Genomic DNA, 11,416 nt, shown 5'->3' on the forward strand with positions numbered 1-11,416 from the left:
GTAAATTTACAGTAGTTCAACTGTAATTGGCACTGAAAGTTTGAATCAGGTGAAATCTTTAATTAAAAATACCTTTTAAACTAATTAAGTTTGGGTTTACATAAATACTTTACTGAAACTAGGAAAACTAGCTTTTTAATTTAGAAGTGGTCTCTCTCTTCAAATTTACATCTGCATCTACCTAACTACAATTTACCTATAAAGCTGATTGATTATAAAGGTGAACATATTGTAGTATTATAACCCCATTTTTCAGCATCAGAGATGCTTTGTATTTTGTGTAGCTGCCAACCTAAGAAATTAAAATTTATTGAAATTGTAAATTGTAATCGCAGTTACTTGGGACAATGTCCCAAGTTACACTTGTTTCAATAATCATCCACAAAATTAAATACTAATGATTGTTTTGATTATATTTAAGGCTAAATAACATGGAAAGGCAGTACAATAAGCGATTAGGAGCCTGAAAATACTATGACTTTGCAGATGGTATCCTGCAAATTGCTTGGGATTCTGTGAAGAAAGAACTGTCAATAAGGAAAGCTGCTGAGATGTAAGGTTTGCCTAAGAGTACAATTGCTTGTAGAGCAGCTGGCAAAAACACCACAAAATATGAGTGTCCATGTGTTCTATCGACAGATGATGAAGAAATATTGACAGATTCCTTACTCCTGATTGCAGTTTGATGTGTGACTAATTGATAAACGATATGTTGACAAAATTATTGTGTGAGAGCCAAGATTCAAAATCAATATGCCTGGTTTCAAATAACTTCCGGGTATTCAGCCAGGTAGCACTTTCAGCGACCGCCAATATTTTGGCGGGAGAACACCCCGCCATTTTCAAGGCAAACTACAATGGACAGGCGGCGTACACGCAAATTTAAAACCTCGGTTCTCGGACTGAAGCAGGAAAGATTCAAATGGTTCAAATGGCTCTGAGCACTATGGGACTCAACTGCTGTGGTCATAAGTCCCCTAGAACTTAGAACTACTTAAACCTAACTAACCTAAGGACATCACACACACATCCATGCCCGAGGCAGGATTCGAACCTGCGACCGTAGCGGTCGTGCGGTTCCAGACTGTAGCGCCTTTAAACGCTCGGCCACTCCGGCCGGCAGCAGGAAAGATAACACACACATTGAACACTAGTGCCACAAAAGATGACCAAAGTCAGAGCTATCGATAGTGAGACTATGAATTCGCAGGTGAGGTAGCTTTGACTCTGTCCCTCTGTTTTTTGAAAAGGGAGAGAGCCAGATTCCAAACAGAGTTTAAACAGCAGTTTGCCTTGAAAATGGTGGGGTGCTCTCCCGCCAAAATATTGGCGGTCACTGAAAGTGTTACCTGGCTGAATTCCTGGAAGTTATTTGAAAGTTTTATAGCCCAGGAGAAACTCATGTCTCACATTGTTTACCTCTACAGGGAGGAAATGTATCGGTGTTTATGTAAGTTGGATAAACTTCGTAGCTGTCGAGTTAGACTGCAATGTGCTTTGTCGTTTTTATTGAGGCGTCGTGATGAAAATCATGTCCCAACATTTGCCAAGGTTGTGCACCATATCAATTCTGCTGCCACCAATCACATCAAGCAACGTGCTGGCTTGCCTCTTGTTTGCGAAAGGATTCATTTTACTCATCGACGTTTGGATCCTGTTTCCAAAGAATTGTATTGTTTTCATTTAATGGTTGCATCTGAAGTGTCTGATTTCACTTGGGATTGGTTGGACGGTGCCTCATGGACTCAAGCTGACTGGGAATACAACTCCGTCACTGTCCGGCATTTGGCAAAGTTTGAACGTTTTCATCACGTGGAGTCGGATGTTATATCTTGGCGTTCTGTGATAAATCTCACAGAGAAATCTTTTGATGACGCAACCTTATCCGTGTTAGGGAAGGGTTGAAATTTTGCACCTACTCCGAAGAGTTTGCCGGTAGTTGATTTTATTAGTTCAATTGAACAGGCAGTTTGCAAACTACCTCCTGACGCTGCAGAGGAGGTTAGGAGGGAGGCATGCCGTGTTTTGACTAGGTCTCGTCCACCCAAGAGTAATGTAACAGCAGCAGAGAGGACTGCTTTACGCTCTCTCAAAGTTGATCCTGATATTGGTATTTTACCTGTGGACAAGGGCAACGCCACCGTTGTTTTAAATAAACATGATTATGTACAAAAGATGAAACGTTTACTATGTGATTCAGCGTATCGCAGAATCGATGCTGACCCCACAAAAAGTGTTGAGAGAAAGACCAACAGCCTCCTGAAGAAAAGTGGTTTGTTGCAGGACACTATCAAGAGTCTTAACACCTATAGTGCTGTTCCCCCTAGGTTATATGGCCTTCCGAAGATTCACAAGGAAGGGGTTCCTTTCCGTCCTATAGTGAGTAACATCGGCACTCCAACATATCATGTAGCCAAGCATCTTGCTGCTCTGTTGAGTCCACAAGTAGGTCGGTGTGAACATCATATCAGGAACTTGGCTGATTTTTTAAATCGTTTGGAGGGACTGTGGTTGAATGACTCTGATATTTTAGTGAGTTTCGATGTGGTCTCTCTCTTCACTCGTGTTCCTCTGTCTGATTCATTGCGGTTAATTGAGGCCAGGTTTGGTGCTGAATTAACTAATCTCTTTTGGCATGTGTTGACATCCACTTACTTTTTATTTAATGACCAGTATTACGAGCAGACAGATGGAGTTGCGATGGGCAGTCCGTCGTCTCCTGTGATCACAAATTTGTTTATGGAAGACTTCGAGGAATGTGCATTGGAGTCGGCGCCTTTGAAACCCGCCTGTTTCTTTAGATACGTTGATGATACCTTCGTCGTTTGGCCTCATGGTAGGGAGAATTTGAATGTCTTTCTAGAAAATCTGAACTCGATCCACCCGAACATTCATTTTACGATGGAGATGGAAGAGAATGGTTGCCTTCCCTTTCTTGACGTGTAGGTTAGGAGGAAGGATGATGGATCATTGGGACATGCAGTCTACAGGAAACATACTCACACCGACTTGTACTTACAGACTAATAGTTGTCATCATCCCGCTCAATGTGAAGGGGTACTTCGTACCTTGGTACACAGGGCACATGTCATTTCTGACACTGAGACTTTGCCAGCTGAGCTGTCCCATCTTGAAGTTACATTTCGTCAAAATGATGAATGTGCATTGCGCAATCGACCAACTGTACATCGGGTGCTTGATGGTAATTCTGAGTCAACACCTAAGTCTACTGCCTTTTTGTCTTACGTAGGAAACACGCCCAACAAGATCGGTCATATTTTACGGAAATACAATTTGAAATGTGTTTTCCGACCTACATCTAAAATTAGAGCACTTTTGAGTTCCGTTAAGGATGATCTTGGACTGCGTAAGGTGGGTGTATATTGTATTCCTTGTAGCTGCGGTATGGCATATATTGGTCAAACTATCACGACTATGGAGGACCAATGTACTGAGCATAAACGGCACACACGATTACAGCAACCAAGTAGATCTGCTATTGCCGAACATCGCTTGGATACTGGTCACCCCATGTTATATAATAACACTGAGATATTGTCATGCACATCCAGCTATTGGGACAATGTTATTAAGGAGGCAGTTGAGATTAAATTAGCGAGCAACCTCATTAACAGGGATGGAGGTTTCTGTTTAAACTCTGTTTGGAATCCGGCTCTCTCCCTTGCCAAAAAACAGAGGGACAGAGTCAATGCTACCTCACCTGCAAATTCATAGTCTCACTATCGATAGCTCTGACTTTGGTCATCTTTGGTGGCACTAGTGTTCAGTGTGTGTGTGTTACCTTTCCTGCTTCAGTCCGAGAACCGAGGTTTTAAATTTGCGTGTACGCCGCCTATCCATTGCAGTTTGCCTTGAAAATGGCGGGGTGTTCTCCCGCCGAATATCGGTGGTCGCTGAAAGTATTACCTGACTGAATGCCGGGAAGTTATTTGAAAGTTGTATACGCCAGGAGAAACTCAGGTCTCGATATGCCTGGTGTTGACTGGGTGAAATCATTTCTGAAGAGACGATGTGATCAACTGAAAGTGAGATTAAGTGAGAACATCAATCAAGGCAGAGCTGCTGTTGATAAAGAATCAATAACAAACTGCTTTAAAACATTAGAGGTAACACTAAAGGTTATGTATCCACTGATGCTATTATAAATTGTGATGAGACCAACTTGTGTTAAGATCCAGGAAGGAAGAAAATTATTGTTTGGCAGAGACGCAAATATCCAGAAAGATTGGTAGACTCTTCCAAGTCAAGCAGACCAATAATGTTTGCTGGAACAGCTAGTGGACATTCACTGCCCCCTTATATTATTTATAAGGCAGATCAACTTTACCAAACTTGGGTGGAAGGAGGACCTCAGGGAACATGATACGACAGAACAAAATCCAGGTGGTTTGAAGGTCCAGTTTCTGAAGATTCGTTCTTTACTTTAGGTTTACCATATTTGAAATCCTTAGGAGATGGGCCAAAGGCTATTATTGGTGACAATCTCTCAAGTCACATTTCTATAAGAGTGATGCAAGAACACGAGAAGAACAATATCAAATTTGTTCTACTACCATGCAATGCAACACATTAGCATCAGCCTTTAGACCTAGCATTCTTTACACCCTTTCAATTTGAATGGAGAAAGGTACTACAAGAATGGCAAAACAAACATTATGGAATGATTCCTAAGAACACCTTCCCACATCTGCTGAAGAAGTGTTTAGGTCATCTTGCTGAATTGACAGATGGATTCCAAACAAATGGAATCAGGGGTCTTGATGCATAACAAGTGTTGGGAAGGCTATTAAAAGAACTATTGAAGAGAGTCGCTGGAAAGCACCACTGCAAGAACTTTTGCATGAAAATTCAGACTTCTGAAACTGAAATACCGAAAACCCAAAGGAGACTTCAGCTAATTGCGGCTCAAAGAATTTCAACACAAATGCTTGCAGATCTTACTAACAACAGGAGCAAGGGTCATACTAAGGAGCATATAATTGCTGACACCAGTGAACTGAAACATGAGGGCAGTTCAATTTAGTTCTGACTGAGACCACAAAACAGGAAGCAACATAACAGAGATGACTCAGAGTCTGAATCTGATAATGAACCATTCTCAGTTTGTGAAATGAGTAAAGAATTGGAGTTTGATAATTTTGTTGCATCAACTGAAGAATGTGAATCCATTGCAAATGATGACAACAAAAAAATTTGAAGAATCCTTTGGAAACATCCAGCCACATGTTAATGATACTATGGTGATTAAACTCATGTATGACGAAGGCACCAAGAAAGAGAAGGAAAAGTTTTTGTAAAGCAAGTGCTTTCAACAGAAAGTGATGGAATCAGTCAGTGCAAATTTCCTTGTAACTACCAAGGAAAGAAAACCATTATATTTCTATTTCCTACAGATGATGACACAGACAGTGTTAAGACACGTCAAATAATGAAGGTTATTGTACCAACTAAAGTATGAGAAGGGTAGATATATATTCACCATGTTTGGCCACACCTGAATCAAGTGTAATTTTCTGTATTTAGATGTACTGTGTAATAAAGATGAGATAAATGTATTAGGTTGGCAATTAATCAATATTTTTTCTTATTGGTTATTTCTGCAGTGTCTCAAATAACGTAAATAAACTTTGACATAAGACTCAGATATCTAGATATAGGAATACTATTAAGCTACAGTCCGAAATTATCTCATCTCAAGGACAACTTGGGACAGCAAGAAAAAAGTACTTTTCAGGCCTAAGCAAGAGATAAACATTCATTTCATGATGAAAACTAACTAGAACATACAGTCACTGGAGTTTATACACAATCAGTGTGTTAGTGACACTTAATTTCTAAATTGTACAGTAATTTGAAAATGGAAACCGTCCTAAGCAGTCCAATTTGACGGTAGGTTTGAAACTGAGATTGCATTTTTGTGAACATACTACCATTTTCAGTGATACAATTTTGTGTGTTCCTCAGTGAGTTAACTGATCATAACAATGTCAAAACTAAAAAAAAAAATGTTTTTCTTGTTATATAATTTTTCCTACTTCTGTCTCTTTGTGTGGCACCTACAAACACATAGTCCAGTCACATCAATGTGGCAACCACCTATGTTTGACACCAATGAGCAATAAACACTCACACACTGCAGTTGGCAGCACTGGCAGTGGACAATATATAAATCTTATGTTGGGGCTGTGAAAAATGTGCAGCCGTTGCAATCTGGAAATGGAGCAATTTATCTGATGTCCAAAAGGGCACGATCTTTGGTCTTCAGGCCATTTCTGAAATGGCCAAGTTTGTAAACTGTTTGTGTGCTGCCATGGATAAAGTACAATGTGAATGGAGAAATGGTGCTATACAACACTGGCACTAAGGCAACTGGGGTGCACCACGGGCCATAGACGACAGGTGTGAACAATGGCTGCAGAGGTGAATGGGCGCCTAGACCTGCAACTGTCGAGCTACTGCCCACCCAGATGAATCAAGCAGCTACCAACAGTGTCTCCTCAATGACCATTCAGCGAATGTTCCTTATATGGGGTTCCGCAGCAGGCTCCTGGTTCATGCAGCCATGTTTACTGCTGTTCAGTGGCATCAAAGCCTGGAATTTGCAAGTCAACTGTGCAACTGAACATCAGTTGGCGACCATGGCCTTTTCAGATGACAGATAGCTACTGGCATGTGTGGTGTGAAATGTCTGAAAGCAAACGCTGTACAACAATTGTTGGAAGGGCGCAAGATGGAGGAAGTAACTTTATGGTGCAGGGAATGTTTTCGTGGCATTCCATGGCTGAGCTCATCATTCTGGAAGACACAGTGGATCAACACAAGTATGTGTCTATCCTTGAGGACTGTTTATATCTATCTTCAAGAGTGTTCCATTTCGGCTCCTTCTGTATCTCTGTGACACTCTCACATGGATTACACAAACCTGTGACCATTCATGTTAGTGTACATTCAATATCCCCCATTACGCCTACCTGGTTCATGTCTCACATACACGAGCAATATTCTAGAACCTGTCGCAGGAGTGATTTGTAAGCAATCTCCTTTGTAGACTGATTGCAATTCCCCAATATTCTACTAATAAACCAAGCCTACCACCTGATTTACCCACGACTGACGTGATCATTCCATTTCCTATCCCTACAAAGTGTTACATCCAGGTATTTGTATGAGATAATTGATTCCAACAATGACTCATGATATTATAGTCATGAAGTGCAAAATTTTACATTTCTGAACATTTAGAGCAAGTTGTCACTTTGAAATCTTATCAAGATCTGACTGAATATTTATGCAGCTCCTTTCCGATAGTACTTCATTACAGATAACAGCACCATCTACAAAAAGCCTGATTTTACTATTAATACTGTCTGCAAGGCCATTAATATACAATATGAACTGCAAGGGTCCCAACACTTTCCATGGGGCACACCCGAAGTTACTTCTACGTGTGATGATGACTCTCCACCCAAGATAATATGTTGCATCCTCCCTGCCAAAAAGTCTCTATCCAGCCACAAATTCCACTTGATACCCCATATGATCATACTTTTGACAATAAGCATAGGTGTGGTGTTGAATCAAATGCTTTTCAGAAATCAAGAAATACTGCATCTACCTAGTGGCCTTAATAAAAAAAACTTTCAGTCACACATGCGAGAAATGAGTGAGTTGTGTTTCACAAGATCAATGTTTTCTTTCAGTATGCCATATGAGAAAGTAGCAAGTTGTGTTCCACAAGACTGATGTTTTTGAAATCCATGCTGTTTGGCACTGAGCAGGTCATTCTGTACAAGATACATCATTATGTTTGATCTCACAATATGTTCTAAGATTCTACAACTAACTGATGTCAAGGATATTGGACAGCAATGTTGTGGATCACTTCTACTACCCATGCGACTATCGTTTCGATATACACTTAAATTTTCCCCAAAAATCTCACTCCTATCAATTTCAGGTATCAACTAGCTTTCTGTACCTAATATTATGTGAGCTTCACTGCTTTTCACAAGTGTCTCAAACTTTGTTGTGAATGCGTCAGCAGTTTACCATTAGGATTTTAATAGTCTGACCTGTAGGAGGCATTTCATTTGATCTTACACTTCCTGGATTTATATCCAATCGAGAATCTGTGGGACTGCCTCAGTCAGTCTGTTCATACCATGGATCCTCAACTCAGATACCTATCACATATGGCCAAGGAACTAGAGATGGCATGGCTCCACATCCCTGTCAGAACCACCAGAAACCTCACCGCCTCTCTTTCTGCAGTGGTCCACACTGCAAAAAGTGGTTATCCAGGCTTTTGAGAGGTGGTCACATTAATGTGACTGGACAGTGTGGATGCTATGCTGCTGAACATCTCTGCTGTACATTGTCATGAACCATCAACATGCCAGTGTCTGTGTTACTCACCAAAACATGGAACAGACATGTTGCCAATTGTTGTTGATTACTTACATGCGATAGTCTCGTCATATAATTTTCTGTAATGTGTTTTATTCCCAAAAATCAAGCAATGGAAAATACAGAATGGAATGTAACAATATTATGAAAAGGAAAGTTGCTACTCACCATATAGTAGAGATGGTGAGCCGCAGAGAGGCACAAAAAAAAATAAAAAAAGAAGACTGTCACAAATAAGCTTTCAGCCAGCAAGGCTTCATCAAAAATAGATCTCTCTCTCTCTCTCTCTCTCTCTCTCTCTCTCTCTCTCACACACACACACACACACACACACACACACACACAGAGCAACCGTGTGACTTCAGTTGCCAGATACTCTGTGTGTTCTATTTTAGATGAAGCCTTGCTGGCCAAAAGCGTATTTGTGACAGTCTTTTTGTTGTGCCTATCTGCGACTCAGCATCTTTAAGAAATTATAAGTACATGTTGTTCAGTGTATGCATGTATTTTGAGGACACACACACTGATGAGCCACAACATTATGACTATCTGCTTAATAGCCTGTTTGTCTGTCTTTGGAATGAAATATATCACTGATCCTGCATGTCAGGGATCCGACAGTTTGTTAGTTAATTTGTGACATTAGATGTCTATGCACAAGTTATGTAATTCATGTAAATAACGGGCCTCTGATTTGCTTATGTGGTGACGGCACCTCATAGCGATTCTGATGAGTTCCATAGGATTTACATCAGAAGTATTTGGTCATTGAGACATCAACGTGAGTTCATTATAATTCTCCTGAAACCACCGTAGTATGGTTCTTGCTCCGAGACATGGACAATTATACTGCTGAAAGGTGACATTGCTGTCGGGACGACATCAAGCATGAAGGGTTGCAGGTGGTTCACAGCTGTCATCATGTCTTCAATTACTACCATAAGTCCTGTGCAAGCGCAGGAGAATGTCTTCCATAGTATAATACTGCTCTCACCAGCCTGTGTCTGCAGTGCACTGCATGTTTTGAGCTGCCGTTCACCTCGATGACGGCATTTGTGGAGATGACAATTGACCTAGAGTAGCACAAATGTGATTCACCCAAAGAGCTACCATAGTTACATAGATCGACAGTTGAATTCCGATGGTCTCATGCCCACTGCACCATAACTGATGACGTCGTTGGGTCAACATGTGATGGCATAGGGGTGGTCTACTGCAGACATCTATGTTCAACAATGTACAATGAGCTCCAAAACACTTTTGCATGCACCAGCATTGTGCTCTTCCAGCAGAGATGCCACAGATCACCATCTACCCTCCTTTACAGAGCACACAAGCCTCCAAACCCCACCTTCTGTGAAGAGTCATGGACGTCCAACCATTTAGCGCCCAGTGGTAGTTTCATTGTCTTTCTACCTCTTTCCATAGATGCTCATGACTAGCACATGAACATTCAACCAATTTCACTGTTTTTGAGATACTTGTTCACAAGCTGTGTGTAATAGCAATCTGCCCTTTGTCAAAGTTGCTTATCTCAATGGATTTCCCGATTTGCTGCACATACCTTCGCTACGGTGATCCCCCATCTGTGTCTGTTCTGCTTGCATACTTTCGTTACCCCGTCATGTGCCTTCAAAGCCACCAGGTTGCATCTGACTTCACAATTGTCAGTGGTTATAATGTTTCGGCTTAACAGTGTAAGAGCAGGGCATGTACAGCCTTGTAGCACAGCTGGTAAAGAGAAATGCTACATTTTCATTATCAAGACATATAGTCTCACAGATTTCACAATAATATTGCGTAACTAAAAATGTTGTGTCATCAAAGAAAGAGTTCTCGCAGGAACAATGTGAGACAGAAAGTTTATAACCTTTCTGAAGAAAAAAAATAATTTGTAACCCCACTTGGTGTATTGGAAGAACTGAACTGTATGATTTTATTGATATAACTCAGTTTGGAGATTATACTGTACACATTGCACAAACAAAGTCCTGCAACTAGCTGGGGTACACCATAAATTCAACATAATCGTACTTATTTCAGAATCTGTCAAAAACTTGGTGGTGAAGAAGAACAACACTTCTAAGAGAAATGACACTCCAGAATTGTGCTACTCCTACCCTTAAAGCATCTAGTGAGTTTTACATGAATCTCAAAATGCACAGGCTCAAAGTGCTCATTATCTTGACATGATAACAAAAAGACACTTTACTTTTCTTTTTTTAAATCATCAATCTCTCTAGCAAAAATTATTACAGGTAACAATTGTGCATCACTTAACTTTTCATTTTCTGGTAAAAATGGCCATTCATTTTGCTATCTATTTATCCAGAGCTGCTCACGTATCAAGTATTCGAATACTACGACAAGTACTCCAATACTATGACCCACTTCACTGTCTTTCGAAAGGCTAGTTTTCTTGCAGTCCACATGCAACAGTCCCAAACAATGCTGTACTGCAGTGGTGAAAAAGAACAAGTTGTGATGTTTTACTCGTGGCAATGGCAGTGTTCTGGATTGATAGGCACATAAACAAGACTACATCATTGCTAAGTTTTTAAGCAACACAGGCAGCTAAGACAATATTTACAACTCAGTGCCCCACCTAGACAATTACTTAAATGAAAGTAGAGACTCCATGTCATATAACGGAGTCACAAGAGCAGGTCAAAGTGAGGGATCAGCCACTGTGACACTGATGGCAACCAATCTCTCTTTATTACACCACTGGAATATTAAAGCCATTTTTTATTCCTCCATAGTTCTTTTTGCAAAAATTTCAGCTGTAGGCTGTTCCTTAACCCAGAATACTAATAAGTCAATACATATATGCTGCTGCTGTTATTAGCACTGACCAAACCACAACTAAAAACCGCCAATTCTAAAAGCATATCTGTATATGTTTGTACTTGACAATTTCCTTTCTACGGTTTTCTTTTCCCAAAGAAACAGGTTTTAAGAATCTCATCACAAAACTTTGAGAGTGATA

This window comes from Schistocerca serialis, chromosome 2 (genome assembly GCF_023864345.2).
Source record: "Schistocerca serialis cubense isolate TAMUIC-IGC-003099 chromosome 2, iqSchSeri2.2, whole genome shotgun sequence".
Taxonomy (NCBI): domain Eukaryota; kingdom Metazoa; phylum Arthropoda; class Insecta; order Orthoptera; family Acrididae; genus Schistocerca; species Schistocerca serialis.